This window comes from Pistacia vera, unplaced genomic scaffold (assembly GCF_008641045.1).
Source record: "Pistacia vera cultivar Batoury unplaced genomic scaffold, PisVer_v2 Contig117, whole genome shotgun sequence".
In the NCBI taxonomy this organism is placed as follows: Eukaryota; Viridiplantae; Streptophyta; class Magnoliopsida; order Sapindales; family Anacardiaceae; genus Pistacia; species Pistacia vera.
Genome location: NW_022195215.1, coordinates 656,367 through 675,377, shown reverse-complemented (window position 1 = coordinate 675,377; position 19,011 = coordinate 656,367). Strand labels below are relative to the sequence as shown.

Sequence of the window (19,011 nt, the reverse complement as noted above, 5' to 3'; positions counted from 1 at the left end):
AACCACCACATAAAATCCATTGAGTTTCTCAAAACTTGGGTAGGATCGGGTAAGGGCTGTAGAAAGCCAATAGGTTTTGGGGCATAATGTTGTAGGTTGGCAGGTGGTACTTAGCTCACTTACAAACGTCCCGAACATCTTTTATGAAAAAATTCCCTTCCAAAAAGCATACCGCCACTTTTTTGTACGTCCTAAAGACCTCGAATAGTCCTCACTTCACGGTGCAATGGAACTCTTCAAGCAATTGTGTGATGACCCTTGAAGCACTTTAGGTTAGAGGACTAACCTATTATGTACAACAAGCATTCCTTTGCGAAAACCTATAATTGTGGTCTGCAGCTGGGGCTCAAATTTGTCGAGCAATATCGTCACCGGTCACAAAATATCCTCAAATACCGGTTTAGCGGTAAGTAGGGTCGCATCCATAGGAGCGAAATTTAACAACCTACCTGCAAATTTGAGCAGGCGAAATGAATTGGCAATTGAATACTTAAAGCTAAACAACCATGTAGAATAATAAAAGCTATCGACAATTGACACTAAGTGAAAATTTATAATAAAAATATTGCCGCTAAACGGTTTTTGTTTGAGTTCGAACACGAGACTCAACTCACCCAATTTTTCACCCTTACGTCCCCTAAACCTACAAGGCAAGGTAACATCCATGGAAATAGACTTTCGGGCACTACTAGGTTAATCCTATATGATCTTCTTCTCCCGATCACTTAAGTTTGATTGTGTTAAGATGATCCATGGAATGCCGACACACACTACAAGACAGTACCACTAGTTGTACATGATTACAAATACATTTGTCAACACGATCATCCATCACCAACTCACAATAAACGCAACAACAATAGAAATGAATAAATCCTGAACACACTCAATAACAATCGATCTGCATATATGTAAACAACAATATCTCATCATTTAATTATCTCAAACCACGTTCTATCATATCATTAAGTTCTATGAAGCATTTAATCACCAATGGAAAACTAGTATTCATCACAAATTTGCTCAAAACTACTAAGTATCAAAATCAAACATGAAACAAACACAATATACATTCGGGAAACACATACTACCAAATGATCCTACAACTCGGGCTCATTCAACTAGCTCGAGGCTGAGGAGGGAGAGCAGTGGAGTCAATCTCGATCTCGTCTACACTATAACAGACAACGGGAGCTCAACCGTCATGGTGGTGTCGACGAGGCTGGAGCGGTGGAAACGGAGCTGGTGGATAACGAAGATGAAGTAATCGACAGCGAGATGATGCGAAAAAAGGAGCGAAAAACAACCAACAGAACCCCAAATATGAACAGTCGTAAAATCATCGGAATACCTTAGTTTTTCAACGGGTCTTCTGGCAAATGGTGGCGGAAATGGGATTCGAATGGTACAATGGAAAGCTTAGATTATGGGGACGTTCGAATAGGTTCATGGAGAGATGGAAGGTTTTCGAAAAGTAAGTGAAATGCGGTTGGAAGCTGAAGAGGCAGGCGGCGGGGGAAGATAGAAATTTGCGGTGGTCTTTCACAGAGATGGGAGGTGTGAGGGTGTTGGAAGGTCGAAATATGGAGATTGGTGCTAAGGAAGGTTAATCGTCGCAGCAGAGATCACTAGAAAGTGGGCCCAACGACGGTTGGAAGATGAAACGTTGTCGACAAGCGCATGGAATCGCGGCGGTGAGTGTGGGATGGTGATGATTGGTGCAAAGGGAAGAGAAAACGTCGTCGGAGATCACACAAAAAAGGGAGAGGAAGAGTCCCCGCCGGCAGTGGGTACGTAGAATGGGTGAGCGCGCGTGTGCTGAATGCATTCACTTCCTTTTTAACAAAAAGTGGAAAATATCCCTTTGGTGCCTACATGATTGACAAGTAACAAAAATAACCCCTACAAATATGACAATTTACCCTATGAAGTTTACCTCTAAACACATAAATGAGACAAAATCCACTAATCAATAAAACCACAACCTAATATCAACCATAGCTTTCCAAAATCATTCCAAACATGTTAAATTCATAAGAAAATATAGGATGTGATTTTTCATGAATAAATTCAATTTTCTAATGCCCAATAGATTTCATTTTAATCGCACCATAGGGTCTCTTATCATCAAAATAGAGTCACTTTCATGACTCTAGCATGGGTCATAACAAATCTTGAATATAGATCCATATCTTAGGATCTTGTTGGGTTCACAGCTAAGTCATCATAATCCGTAAATTCAGTATTGGTATGGGCATTAAAGGTGACTCTTTCAATCTCTTGCTATGTAAGTACATTGATGGGTAGAAGCAACGGAAAAAAATTTTGCCATCAATTACTTTGATTCAAACCCAAGATCAGGGTCAGATATGTATATATTTTAAAGTTTCAATTGAAAAACAAACAAAGAAAATCACCAATCCAGACAAAGATCAGAAATTTTACGCACGGTTGGATGCTCTTCAAATGTCTCTGGATTTACTTTGCTACCGATTCATAGTAAAATGAACGAATGATGATTCGCAGAAGACATCTGAAGAACCAATAGGGATTGTTAGATCCACTAATGGCTCTAATCAACGCTTGAATCAAGAAAAACTTGATGTCAAAACCAAGGAGAACAGGAGAGAAGGGAGAGAGGGCTGCTCCTTTTTCAATAAAAAAGAATTCAATCAATGGACTGAATTCTTTACACACAGCCACTTTTTAAGCAAGTGTTAAAACCCTATTCCATAAGGATGGCAAGGCTCCAACCCTAATTCACCCTTGTATACACACCCTTCTATGGTATTTATTTTTAATTAATTATTATTGTAATTAAAATCAATTAATATATTTATTAAATATATTAATATTTAATTGATAATAATAATTAAATATAATCTCACTAATTTAATTCTAACATGAAATAAATATAGGCAACAACCTTAGTAAATTAATTACATGTGAGTACCAAAATACCTTTTGTCCAAAAAGACAAAAATACTCCTTGCAGAAAATGATTCTTAAATTATTTTCTAAGTGTGTGACCCGTAGCTCCTATCATACCAGCAATGAGTAGGATCGCGATAACACAATTAATGTCTCACTACAATAGACCAAGATTGGCCCTAGCAAGGCATCATGGCCACTCGACAGATTCGAATTCAGCGAAAGCTACCTATCAATGATATGGTACATGTGCAATCAAATAATTCATCAGTGTTATCTCATCGAGATTGAGGTATCGAATAATTCAATCTCAGTTATCCTGATATCTTTGTATCAGTTATGGACCAATAACCAGAATAAAAATAGATTAAGCAACAACTTAATCCCATTGTGGCCACATATTTAGTGTCATTACCATTACTGAATTGCGCGTGAGATAACTTCTTTCTACCGGAGTGATGAATCCTCTGTCGATCCCACCATAGTCTGATACCACTCCTCGATGCAGCCAATCATACCGTATTGATAGCTATGATATAACTACATCAAACTAGTGTCAAATTACACCAATCGGTGCACAAGACGTTCCGTGATCTCAAGTCTAAGGTTCACATGCACCACCATTCGTTAGAGGATTTTGTCCATAGACACTGAGGTTACCATCTATATGGGAGTCCTTTGGTGGATTAGTCCAGTGAACGTGCCTATAGCAAGCACTATGTGTTCACTAGGTTGTCGGCAAACAACCTTGATAAGTGAAATCAGTCACATTCTTTCGATTGAGTTGTTAACACTATAATAGCCTTACCATATCTGTGCTCTTGGTTCAGGATAAATTGGGGCTACGGACATTCTAGAAGGCCACGATATGTGATCACCAGGGTTCTCACTATCAGATTGAAACACTTGATACCCTCGTCATGGTTCTATCATCCTAAGGACATAATTCAATAATATTTATGGTTTACATGATTAGTAGAATAATGACTTTTATTGATTAATAAAAATATTAAAAAGAGTCAATTCCACAATATAATTGATTGGCTCTAGGGACCTACTCCAACAATTCTTCACTTGCATATAGCCAATCATTCATGCATTAACATCAAATGACCCTAGTGCCATCATGCTTCTGCTTTAACAAAAGCTCAAAAGTGGGTTAGTAGATATAGCAAATCTACACATTCTCTTTCTCATCGAATCTCTTAGATCAGATTGAATCAAACTCCGTAAGTGTTTGGATTACTAGTGAGACTGTGATTCTCAGCCACAACAATGGCCTCATTGTTATTGAATAGCACTTTACGGATCAGCAATGCTGGAACCACATCAAGTTCAGTAATGAACTTCTTGATCCAAACCGCCTACACGGCTGCATAAATAATGTGATATATACTTAATCATTGTAGAATCCACTGCAGTACTTATTTCGAGCCCACTCTTCCAGTCACTACAGCTCTATTGAGACAAAAAACAAACCAAAGAATTGCGAACGATAATAATCTTTATCTGTTTGGAAAAAGCATTATTGTGGCCTCTTACAGTGAGATCTTCCTTCCCATTATCAAGAACATATCTTTAGTCATTTTAGGTACTAAGGATGTCCATTGACACTTATCCAGTGTCGCTCACTTGGATATGATTGACATCTTCAAAGTGTGTGAATGCACAAAAGACACAATCTAGTACATACTCCTTGGATCCGATTGATATTACTACAAGTGGTAAGAATGCACATGATATCAGTTGAGCATACAACATGGTAGTGCTCACTTAGATCTAATTGATATCACTACTAGTGTTTAAGACACATGAGAAATCAATCCGAGCATACAACAGGCATTGTTCCTAGATTTGATTGAGATTCTCTACAAGTGCTTAATGCACATGAGACATCAATTGAGAATACAAGATGGATCCAATTGTTGATGCATATGGGATCCTCTTCGTTAATCTATCTTATCATGTGGTTTAGGACACAATAACTTAGAAGATAGACGTCCATTAGCCATCAAAGAAATCCCTTCTTGGGTGATCTTCCATATTGAATTTTTCAGTACCTTGTAATGTGCTTGACTTAGGCCAAGCAACCTACCGATCATCACGATAGATCTTTATTCCAAAGATGTGTTTTCCTAAGTCCTTCATGGAGAAGCACTTGGATAACCAAGTCTTACCCACTGCAAGTTCGGTATATCATTCCGATCAGAAGTATTACACCATACAACATTAGGAATGCCACCAGCGCTCCCACTTACTTTCTTTTAAACATGTGCCTCATCTTCGTCGAATTCTTTTACGCTTCATCGAAACGAATGTTCTAGCTCCTTAAAAGCTGCTTAAGACCAAATGGACCTCTGCAAAACTTGGATATCTATTAGCTGTTTAAGAATGAACAATCGGGTGTGCCATATACACATCCTTTCAAGGTTTCCATTCAAGAAAACAGTTTGACCATCATTGTGTCAAATCTCATAGTCATATAGCTTTGCCATCGAGAATGAAACCATCGAGTGTGGGGTTCATTAACATCCGTCTTCAGGTGTTCATTCAGAAAGCCGTTTTTGACATCCATTGGTCAAATTTCACTGTCATGATATACAGTAATTGGAAGCATAATTTTTGGAGTGATTAATCATGGCAATTGGCAAAAAAGTTTCTCATAGTCAATACCATGAATTTTTTGAAACCTAGGAACCAATCATGTCTATAGGTATGCACCTTGCCATCCATGTTTGTGTCTTTTCTTGAAGACCCATTTACACCCTATGGGTTTACCCCTTCAGGTGAATCCACCAGAAACCATACTTAGTTCGGTACATAGAGTCTATCCTCAGATATTCATGCGTAAGTCATTAACAGATTTGGATCCGATACAGCAGCATCATCAAGGTCTGGATTCATTGTCATGAGCAGACCAGTATGTCACCAGTTGGGTCATGAGAGAAACCTATCTCGGGCATGATGTACCTTATAGACTACTGAGCTTGTGGTTACTTGAGGTGGTTACATTTGATTCACCAATTATGGAGTAATCCTCACAAGGTCAACCAACCTTTTGTCGCACATCTTTTTGTCATGTCTAGTTGTATCTTGTGGTATTAGAACTGCTCGAATTATACTTTTCTCCTCACTAGCACTTCTTAGAAAATTCATTTTCTAGAAGACACCAATACGAGAGTGACAAAAATTATGCGCTCTTCGAGATGATAGAAATAGTTCATTTGGTTTCAGGATACCTCACAAATATACATTGTAGGATTTCGGGCCTAGCTTGTCTGAAGTTAAATTCTTGAAAGTGCGCAACCCAAAATCCTGTGTTATATGGATTAGGCTTTTGCCCACTCCATTGTTCATATGGAGTTTATCTACAGACTTTGATGGCACACGACCTTAGGTGGGAGTCGCAGTTCTAAGGTAAAACCTCAGAATGTATGTGGACAAATCATGAAAACTCATCCTGGACCTAACATTTCAAGTAGGTCCTATTCCTCCTTTCAGACACACATTATGCTGGGGTGTACATGGAGAGGTAAGTTTTGATACTACCCACATTCCTTCAGGCATGTTTAACTCAACTTGCCATACTTGCATAGTTGTTATTTTGAAAAAAATCTTTATTGTCATTAAGAAACAATTATTATGAAACAGTCCATAAGAATATTATTATACTCAGGACAACAATCCATTAGTAAAGTAATATTCTCACTTGTCCAAGTGGACACAGAAAATAATTTCTAGAAATAAGAAGAAAGATCATAATAATACATAAGTTCCAATAAAACAAGCCCTTAGGAAAATCAGACGATAAGATCCTACAGCTAATGTAGATCACGTGCATATTTCCAACTGAAAAGTCCACCTCTCCTCGGTGATAATATACTTTGCCGTAGTCCTGGACATCAAAAAAAATGTAAGTACCACATCTTGTGTCAATGACGCAAGAGTTAGATGTTGATAGAGAAGTTAATCTCAAAAACGTACTTGAGAAGAAGTAACATTCTCTTTTGCTAGGAAGCCGCAATGTTTTCCCTAGTGGTTGGGATTCCACAGTGAGGATAGGATAAACACCTTCCTATCTATACAGTTCTTTCTTCAACAACTTCTGAGCCCTTCTCTTCCACTTGGGTTGGCTTCAAACAACGTCAACATTTCTGACATTTTATGCCTTGACTCAGTAGCCTTCAACATATCTAAGAGCTTAGAAAGAGTATTCTTCTTATCTCCTCAATGAAGTCATAGACAAATTGAGAGTGAAATCTGGCAAGACTGTAATTAGGTCTATCGCTGAACCCTTATTCAAGTTGCATCCCAAATCTCAAGCTTGTTCATATACTCGGTCAACTTGAGTATATGACGCCAATTTGGTACCTTCTCCATCCTACATCTGAACAACGACGCGAGACACCATATGCTTTTATTTTCTCTGAAGAAAATGAAGAATAGAAGCCTAGTCTATTTTCTAGCACTGTGTGTAGTAATGGTGTCTGATGCAAGCATAATGTATCTTGTCATTTCTGCTTTTATAATGTGTATGCTCAACATATACTACCCGTCTCATGGATAGAACTATCAACATGCTTGGTGACAAAGCCTGCTCAATGGTGTATAATCTATCACTGACTGAAGTATATTGTTTATACTCTATACCTAATCAATGAAATCCACAATTCTATTGTTCCCAGTTCGAGTGATTTTTCGCCGTGACGGAGTTGAGATGGATTATTTGCTCAAATTTAAGTGAATCTACAAGTGCAGAATAGTAACGGTTATTTAATGTTTACTATTATTATTTATAAAGATTTTATTAAACAATCGCTCCCACTATTTCCTCAACCAATAGCCCTCACTATTAACTCAGGAAAAACCCGTTGGTTCCTAGTGGACTAGATCCATCTAGCCCATTTTAAAACATTTGCTTTGGCGAACAAGCCAAAATGGGTTGATAGGTAGGCCAACAAACTTAATCCACACCAGTTTGATAGCTCCACTACCAACCCAAATGTGAAGCAAGTCATCAACAATCAATGGTCTAGCATCGTCCTAAGATGTGATTACTCAGTATTATAGAGTAGACACACATGTCGCAAAATACACACAACATGTGTGCTTCTCTACTATGCTATGACATGCTTATCAACCTTCACTTGGTGAACAAGCAAAACACGTCATTTTAAGTCGACCATCACCATTAAGGAAAACTCCAATGAAATTTAACCTCCCACTGGTAGAAGTGTACCCTTCGCTTTGAGAACAAGGTTCCGACGAACAGTGGTTTGATTAAACCATGGTGATGGAAGGCTTACACATGACTTAATATACTTTATTGAGGGTTTTATTTTACGTCTCACCATTCAACCTTAGCATGCATTCTAAGCAAAATATAAATGTGCCGATACATGCCCAACAAAAACTGTTTTCCTTGAGCCTAGAGGAATCAATGGGTCACCTAGGGGTCTTGTAATAAATATCTGAGTCTTCAGTACATTACAAAATACATCATACTAAATTATAGTGAAATTAATTAACAGTAATTTTTACATCAATAAATTTAGAAACCTCGATACATTCGAGGGGAAGAGATGAGAAGAGAATGTACATTGAGAAGGTGAGAAAGACCGGGCAACATACCCTATTTAAAAAATTACAATGTATTACCAAAAATACTTTAAAAACAATCAAACATAGGTCCAAGGCTTATGTACGCCGGCACCATGCAATTTTACAACAAGAATTATTGCATACATTCAAAACAATCAATTTGAATTGGGTGGGTTGATTTATAAAATTAGCCCTTGAATTGCAGAATACGCATCGATATAAACATTAAAAAACGCTATAGCAGCATTCACGCTGCGACTTGGTTTTATCAAGCCGAGGGCCGCAGCAAGAACATGTTTGCGCCATGATGAATTTTTATTTCACCATGACGTAAAACTAGCAACTCGCGCTTTGAACGTCATTGTACCGTGGCGTTAGTTTTATTACGCAGACGGCACAATTATCGCAATTACGATTTGGCGTGCACTTTGTCATTTTAACGCTAGACGTAGTTTTATTATGTCGTGGCACAAAGGAGTGTTGCTTTGACGACGCTTTCACAGCTACGGTGAATTTTTATTTTGTTTGCAGCTCAAATCACGTGGTTCCACGATCACGCTGCGTAATCATGACGTGGCAAATTTTATTTTGCCGTGACCCAAATGTACGGATTATAGCGGTCGGCATTTTCACGCAATTACGTCATGGCAAAGTTTTATTTCGCTACATGTGTAATTACGCATTCCAACCTCATGAACTCACACGTGGCACAGAAGAATTGTGTTGCGGCGCAAATCGAAGTTTCCAGAATATGTTATGCGGGTGTTTACAAAATTATCCAATGCAGAATTCTTCAAACAAATCTAACACAAGTATTAATCAATTAAGCAATTTTAACAGTCAAAAAACCCAAACATGCAATATCCAACAATCAATTCAGTAATCAATCAAAATACTGTAAAATATATACAATCAAGGCCTTAGGCTCTGATACCACTGTAAGTAAATCGGGTGTAGAAGCAATGGAAATAAAAATTATTCCGATCGATTACTCTGATTACCCAGATCAGGGTAAGAATATGTATATATTTACATGTTTAAATGAAACAAAAACACAAAGATAACATCATCCAGACAAAGATCAAAATCGATGCATGTTTGGATGCTCCTTCAAATGTCTTGGATTTACTGTGCCACGATTCATAGTAAAATCACACGAATGATGATCCCATGAAGACAATCTGAAGAACCAAATAGGGATTGTGTAGATCCACTAATTGGCTTCAAGAATCAAGCTTGAATCAAAGAAAAACTTTGATTCAATACCAAGGGAGAACGTGAGAGAAGGGAGAGAGGGCTACCTCTTTTTCAATAAAAAAATTCAATCAATTGAATGTCTTAACACACATGCACTTTATAGTGCTAGTGCTAAAACCTATTCCTTGAGGAATAGGCAAGGGCCTAACCCTAATCCACACCCTTGTATCCAAACACCCTTCTTATGGTATTTTATTTTGATTAATTTATTATTATAATTAAAATCAATTATTATATTTATAAATTATTAATTTTAATTGATAATAAGAATTTATTTAAATATATGCATACATATATTTAAATAAATCTCACTAATTTAATTTTAACATGAAATTAATATAGGAAACAATCTCAGCAAATTATTGCACGTGAGATTACCAAAATATATTTTTGTCCAAAAAGATGAAAATACCCCTGCATAAAATGATTCTTAAATATCTTCTAAGTGTGGACTTGTAGGCTCCTCATCATACCGCAGTAAGTAGATCGCGATTAACACAAATTAATCGTCTCACTACACATAGACCAAAATTGGCCTAGCAAGGGCATCAGGCCACTCGATAGATTCGAATTCAGCGAAATAGCACCTATAACGATATGATACTGTGCAATCAAATCATTCATCATTACTATCATCATCGAGATTGAGGTATAGAAATAGTATCAACACTCAGTTATCCTTGATATCTTTGTTTCAGTTTTTGGACCAATGACCGGAATAATAAATGAGATGAGTAACAACTTAATCCACTAGCCACATATTTAGTGTTATTGCCATTATGAATTGCGCGCTGAGATAACTTCTCCTATACTGGGAGGGATGAATCTTTTGGTCAATCCACCAGAGTCTTGGATACACTCCTCGATGCAGCAATCACTACGTATTGATAGTTCTGATAGAACTACGTGGGGCTAGTGTCAAACTACACCAATTGGTGCACAAGGCGCTCCGGTGATCTCAAGTCTAAGGATTCATGCACACATTTCGTTAGGATTGTTCCATAGACACTAGGGTTACCATCTATATGGAATCCTTTAGTGGGTCAGTCCAGTGAACTTGCTATAGCAAGCACCCATGTGTTTGAACCAGGTTAGGAAACAACCTTGACAAGTGAAACGTCACTGTCTTTCGACAGCGTGTTCAACACTATGATAACCTTACCGTATTATCTGTGCTTGGTCAAGATAATACTAGGCTAGGACATTTCTAGATGGCCACCATATGTGATCATAGGGTTCTTACTATCAAGATTTAAAATACTTGATACCTTGTCACGGTTCTACCATCCTAAGGATATGTATCAATATATATAAACTATGATTTACATGATATCATGTAGATAATGCATTTTTTTGATTATAAACATTATTCAAAGAGTCAATTTCACAATAATTGTTGGCTGTAGGGCACGACTACTCCAACATTTGGACAAGGCATCTTGCCACAGATTAGTGACCAGAGAGTAAAGGTTTTCAAAGTTGTGGGTGTTGTTAAACCACTTGGTTTGGATTACCCATTTTAACGTGTAGCGGATATTACCAATTGATTAAGAGATTTCCAGTTTATCCATAACAAACATAAGTGCAGAAAGTGAAGAACATAGCCATATACATTGGTTCGGCTAAATCCACCTTTAGCCCTACATCCATGGGACCTTGTCCAGATCGAAACAATCACTAAGTTAAAAACACATTACAAATATGTGTCAAAGCTAATCTAAGTTACAGTAAAAAGAACTCCCTGTTCAACTTTACACTTAGCACCACACTTTGAATCCTTAATGTGCAGAACTCCTTGGAGCTTCCTCTCGCTGGGAAACACACCCGAAAACAGCTTGTAAACCGCCAAGATTCAAGCACCGACGCCGCACCAACATCAACAAAGGAAACCACATTCCAGCGTCAATCAATCTATGTTGATATGGGTGAGTTTTAGCACAAAATGTAAATGAACCTGAACCTTAAGAGAAATAATACTCCGAGAAATTCAAAGTAAAATGAAATAAGAGATCAAAAAAGTAGATTAATTTACGTAAGAAAGAGTATTTATAATGAAGGATTTTGCTCAATAATACAATCACGTTAGCCAAGAAGAGCTAACCATGTTTGTCCAAAATAAGGAAAGTATTCATTCTTTTGGTTTGGACCACAGAATAAATTGGGAAAGATAACTTTATACCTCGGACACTTAGGACACACAGTAAAAAAGGTCCTAAATATCAAGAGACAAAAGATAAACACAATCTTTTTCTCTTTATCAGACATGCCATCGTGTCGGGTTGCAAAGAGTCTGAAGAGAAAGAGTGTAAACACAGACCGTTGTGCATACACTCGAGACGAAACGAGCCAAGACATATGTTGACAAACTGTGGGCACTAAGAATTGATGTGCACACACACAACAGATGAGACAATAAACCTTCTCCCCCATTTGATCGTTGCCCAACAGTTAGTTGACTGTTGCTTAAGGTCAATGGACCGTTGGCGCTTACCGTTAAGGCAACAATCCAATTTTTTTTTAATTTTTTTTAATTTCTATTTAACCCTATATTTATTGTCAATTTATATAAATAAAGGGGTATGGATATTTTTCAGGCAATTTGGGATTGGAGTTTGGCCCCGGGCCCTGGAGGAGGGCTGGGCTAGGACCAATCCCTCTCCTTTGGCCTGGTCTAATTCTAGGCCTCGGCCTATAGGACGGTCCTGGGAGGGCACCAATCCTATAACCAGTTTTTTGGGCCTGGGCCAAAATTCCCCTCTATAATGATAACTACATTTTCCTAAAAGGAAAACAATATCTTCTTATAACTCCTATAGGATCTTAGCACTAAGGAAAGTGGATATGGTGAATTAGAGATAAATATGCTTCGATCATATCCAATCTAAAAGAGAAATAGTATATTTTATATTACCTTACCTCAAGGACTCACTTACCTAATCTGTATTCCTCGCCGATAGTGGAAATCAATTTAAAGACAATCGCTCAACAATAACTATATAAGGAGATAAGCAATAAAATTCCTAAATTGAAAAGGTAGGAGACTCCAATCTCTCTGCTATGGCTCTTTTAATTATTTTCTTTCCGTGTTTAAAACTTAGTAATAAACGTTATAATTTGCGGTATAAAATATTATATATTTTATAAAAGCTACCGAATTATACGCGTATAATATGAATACCCGTATAATTCGTGAAATATTAGGAAAAAAAAAAATCCCTCAAAACGATGTCTTTTTGTGGGGGTTTGACACAAATCACGAAGAAGAGAAAAGAGATTTTGTGTCAAATCCCCAAAACGACGTCGTTTAGTGGGGTTTGACACAAAATCTCTTTCTCTTCTTCGTCGGTTCTGTATGTAACTCTTTACTCTCTTCCGCGTTTCAGCTTTTCTTCTCTAGTTGTGAGCTACCCGGTCCTTTATGATCTTAAGAAATTAGAAGTTGTGAGATGCGACGAAGAGACAGCCTATAACTGGGAACAATTCGAGGCCCTTCTGACAATCTAAAGGTGAAGAAGTGAAAAGAGGATCCCGACTGAATTGTCTCACAATTAACATTTCTGAGAAATTTTTTTTTTTCTTGTTATTCCATGCTTAAACAGGAACATCGGTGAATTGTAAATTATATGTTGGAATGATAGTAAAATTAATATACAGAAAAAAATACATGGAAAGTTTTGATGATACTCAGATGTTATGTCCATACTTGAGATAGATCTCAATGTAAGCACAGAACCCAGAAGCAGAAACCGAAAGAAAGAAAGAAAAAGTCAAAGAGAATTAATAAAGTGAAACGTTGGGTCTTTGCTTCAAGGGTGGGACCGGGGGAGAGATTGGAAAGAAAGAAAGAGAGAGATAATGTGAGTCAATTAATTAATCTTAGATTAGAAGGAGAAGGTGAGAACAATCAAAGTGTTAAAACAAATGATTTATCATATTTTTTAAAATTTATTATAATAATATTATGTATTAAATTTATATATATTTTTTATATTCAAATTTTATAAGATTTTTATAAACATATTTTTTATCATTTGTCATATTTATCCATTAAAATCTGTATTGTTTTTTGTCATACTGTATTTACTAATCACGGTTTAAAATTCTAATTGTGTAAAAAAAAATTGAAAAATTGATGAGAGACTTCTTGTTCCAAGGATTCAATAAGCGAACATTGTTTTCAGACCTAAAAATAAATGAGGGTTTGGAATTGGGACTGGTGTGAAAAAGAATTTGTTTTTTGCTAAATAGTTATGGAGATCCCTCTTAAAATAGATTCTTTATATCACGCGTGATGAGGAGCAAAAATGTTATTCATAAAATAAATAGGGTACTTTTATGGTTAAATTCTTTCCTTAAAATGCTCTTGGAAAGTCATCTCAATGCAATATCCTAATATTGGAATGATCATGGGGATGGGAAGGACATTAGATTTGGAAGATAAATGGATAGGAGAAGCCATTAGGGGTGGTGATAACCGATAAGTTTCCCTCACCTTTATATGCTTTGTCCTAATATTTAAACTTTCTATTATCTCTTGTATGGTATTCCTCACAAGTTCTGCACTGCAAACCTTGAACTTCAGTTTCAAAAGGACTTGAAGAAAGAGAAACAAGATTATTATTAATTTTAAATGTAAACCAAAAGAAAAAAAAATAAAGAAAACACAAAGGATGTTCATTAATTAACCATGATTAAAAATAATTTATTCATTAAAATTGAATTCATTATTACTTTCACCACACAATTACTTTTTGTTATTCCATAAATCTTTTTTCAGAAAAAGGTTAAATCAAAAAAAACATGGGAAAATAGAAACTCAAGGATAACGAAAAATTAAATCAAGAATAAGAATCTTTAAGCGGTAGCAACACTGTGGAGGGACGACTGTCTCAACAGTAAGGCCGGGCCCGAATCCGAAGAAGAACTCCCCATTCAAGACCTTCTCCTGTAGTATCTTAACCCATTTTCAATTGATTCTTCTCATTTCGTCCAAAAAATAACAAGACAAGCGCTTGACATGTACCATACTCGGAAAGCACATGGTCTTGTGGCACCTAACTTCTCTTCCTTAAGGCCCAATTGATTTCACTTGATCCAAAATTGCCGGACCACCGGGGTGTGCAATCCAGAAAAGTGAGTTCCATCTGAGATACCCAAGGTTTGAATGCCTCAACAAAATTTCTCCAATGTTCTTTGAAATAAGCCCGGGAACATCTTTATAAAGGTGAATGTAAGCCCAACTTCACGAAGATGTCCATCAATAGCCACACTGTCAGGCAAAATTGTTTGAGCCGTAGAGACTATTTCAAAACATTGGCTTCTCAACGTGGAACGGATACGATCAGAAACCAACGAGACAGCAGCTGCACCATCACCAAACAAGGCTTGACCCACAAGACTGTCAAGGGGGTGTCACTAGGACCACGGAAAGTACAGCAGAGTATTTTCTGAGCAGACAAAAGGAACGGCACCTTTTGTTGTCTCTGCTAAATCTTTGGCAAGGCGAAGACCGTGCCACCGGCGAAGCAACCTTGTTGGTACATCATGTAACGTTAACAGGACGGACGAAGGTGGTAAAGCTTGTGAGTTGGTAGTCAGTACCAGGATGTCAACACCACTAGTGGTGCAAAACACCAAGTGGGTGGATTTTGGATTTGGCTGACCCCATTCCTTAATAGCCTTGGTGGCGGCTTCTTGCCTAGCTTGGTACCTCAACCACCACCATATCTTGCCTGGCATCATGAAGGGCCATGTATTCACAAACACTTGGGTTTTCTTTCAAAATCTCCTCATTCAAGTACATGTATCGCTTCTTGATCATGGATTTTACCTGAAATATATGACAAAACAAAATCAATTGAATAGTTAGTGAAATGTTATGGTGAATTGTGTTATTTAGTGTCCGTGCATCGCAACGTCCCAAACATTAATAAGAGATGATGGGTAAATGATGAGTCTGATGACCACACATGCGCTTGAATTTCTCTTTAAGCTTGTCTTGTGCTCACTGTTGGTATCGGAAGAATAATCAGGATATGTGCTTTGATCAACACAGTTGGGAGGAGTTGCGGTACCGATTGCCATGACAGTGCCGGACCTTCGGCACGTTGGCCTGAGAACTTCGTCAACACTCACCATTTTTCTCTTTCACGTAAGCAGGGAAAGGACAAAAGTTGTATTTGCTAAGAAATAAAATGAGTGTTGAGGGGATTGTTGTTAGTTTGTGGAGTATTATAGGAGGAGATGGCTTGGTAGGAATGTTAAGTGATATTTTATACAATAATTAATATCAATCAGCACTTGATGGTTGGTGAATAACATTTGTTTAATGTGAGAGTTCAGATTTGATGAGATTCAACAATATATTTGCAGGCTTGTGATTATTCAAAGAAATAACCAATATGAAGAGGGTAGATGATTGAAGGGTCAATTAACCATAGAGCCATTGAGAACCTAAAATTTAATTAAACTAATTCCCAAATACTAGTTCAGATGATATGTTTAATTCAAAGATTGACTATTTGACTTTAATATATGGGTAGGTAGTAATGGTTTAGGATTAAATTGTTTACAATTCAATCGGTTTGTGACTGATTTGTTGGCTCACCAACAAAAATTTATTATTACTATTTTTTAATTTTAATTTTTAAACTTATTTAAAATAATAATTTATTAATTAATTGATTAAAAGCGCAAGGTCAAATTAAGGATTTGATAGACAGAATTGTAGGTGCAGTCGTGTAGACTGTAAGAGCCTAAAATTTTCAGTTTCATTTTTATTAATGAAAAGAAAAACTAATTAGCAGCGGCAATTTGACGTAATGCAAGAAGACAACGTAGCTTTTTGTTCCTAAATAAAGCCATCATTTCATTGAAGATTCTTTCTTTAAAAAATTTGAGTTTCTGAAATTAATATTTAAATATTTTTTAATAAAAATAGAAATAAGTAATTCAAATTTGCAGGTGCTGTTCCAAAGCTAGGTGTGGCGGTGGCTAGCCGGTTGAACCATTTTTGCTCTATGTTATACAAAGTATTATTGTGTGTGTTTTTATTTACAAAGATATGAAATGGTTTTTGTTTTTAAGAAATAGATAAGATGTCATGCAATTGAATATTTCTATAAAAATATTATTAACTGTTAGGGTAAGACTCTATAAATCAAAACTAGTTGGAACACGATTTATTTGATTGGAAGGTTGGTGGTACAACGAGCACAGAGCGGTTTTTGCACTTCTCTATGTTAGACTCATGAATACAACATGATGGAAAAGAATTAGCTCCGAGGGAACTAGACTCCTAAGAAGAGTGTTTTAACAAATCGTTCAATGCCTTTTTTTATCGAAGTCTTGATATTATAAACAAGAGGTTACAACGTTTAAAAACAAACTTCTTTACTAAGGAAAAAAAAATATTATGTGTTAATTACATTATCACTTATCAAATATAAGAATAATAGTCTAATTCAAAAGTTAAAATTGAATTTGGTAATCAAGGATTTTTAATCCATCTAATCCCTATTAATTAGGGATTTTATCTATAATAAACAAAAATAATAATTATAATAAATAAAATCTGCAAATATAATCTTCATTAAATCAATTCTATGAATTTTAGCCATTAGAATCAAATATAGATCAAAATCTGATCTTTGGAAATAACCTTTTTGACCCTCTGCAATTTTCATAAAATTTACACTATAAAAATTTCAGTTATGGAACTCTCACAAAAGCCCCAAAACTTTCAATTTGTCAAACAGCCCCCTGGATGAATTAACAAGACAATTTTCAGGGGCTGTGTGTTTTGGCCAAAAATCAACCTTCCCGATATTGGATTGAGCAAAACAAATTTCAACAACATGTTAGCAAAATTCAGGAAAAAAAAATCATCCATAAATTTTAAACATAAGGGATCAAGTAACCAAAACACAGAACATGGTTCAGAGGATCCAAAAAGTCATTAAACCCTATAGCATTAAAACATCATTATCAATGGTCGATACCACTATTGGGAAACTTTGTGAGGATTCAACGAGGAGAAATAAATAGCAAAGCGTCGGTAACTTTTTCTTACTCACTCTTATTTTGTATTTGTTTTCTTTATATTCAGATATATATGTGGAATTGTTTTTGAATATATATACATGCATGTGTTATTTGTATCAAAAAAACAATTACACATATCATATATGAATATAAAAAAAAACGGAATACAAAATAAGAACTGAGTAAGAAAAAGTAAGACTGTTTTGATATTCTTTCTCCTGTTGAATCCTCAGAGTACCCCAAGTGTGGTACCTCTAAATCGATACATACAGGATCTCACGCTGATGGGAATTATCCCATGCAATGGAATCAAAAATAACTTCTACCGGGACGGTAGAGAATATTGGTGGCTAGGGTTTTCTTATAATTTTCTCTTTAATCTTACGTATAATGACCTTAAGCCTCCTTAAATAGCCACTCAATATGGATTAGTGCTGTCCGAAATATCTTATTCTAGTTTATGTTATTCTCTGATTAATAAACTAATAACGAAAGTAGGCCCATTTGAGTGCAACCTAATTTGAGTCCAAGTTCAATTATTAACACCTTATAAAGCCTCCTTATTTGGACCTAATTTCTAATTAATTAATCAACAATTTAATTAATTAATTTACAATTACAAAAAGTATATTTTCTCAAACCTTGAAAATAGAATTTTTCTAGAACAAGCTCGAGGATATGCGCAATTTAATTAAATATATATGACTTTAAGTAACGTAGAATAATCATTATTTTATTAATGATAAAACATATAAAGTTTATATGAAAATAAATATGTCTTAAACCTTACATCATCGTTAGTTTTAGAGCAACTATACTAATTGAAAAGTCTAACTTATACGCTACTGTCCCCACCAGTTGGTGAATTTTGAAGGTCCATAATATCTCTGTTGAAAATTCAGATTTGCCTCCTTGATAGGATAGGTGGCGATAAGCTTGACATCATACACCTTTTTCATTCAGATTGAGCCACTGGACGCTTTCCTTGATCTCATTAATTGCTTTTCTCTTGCTAATTGCCTTGGTTGTCTAGGAATATGGTTAGAAGAGCGGGGGGGACTTCTACATACATATTTTCAAAAGGACTTCGCTTAATTTTGGTGCCAACTAGTATTGTAACAATATTTCATTAATAATACTATGCTTATTCACGAGTTTTACTAACTGGTTACTATCTTG

At 36.1% G+C, this 19,011-nt stretch overlaps 1 pseudogene; it reads right to left on the bottom strand.

The window, feature by feature from the left end:
• Nucleotides 1-14,643: 14,643 nt before the first annotated feature.
• On the bottom strand, nucleotides 14,644-15,927 carry LOC116106907 (annotated as a pseudogene).
• Between the last annotated feature and the right edge of the window lie 3,084 nt (nucleotides 15,928-19,011).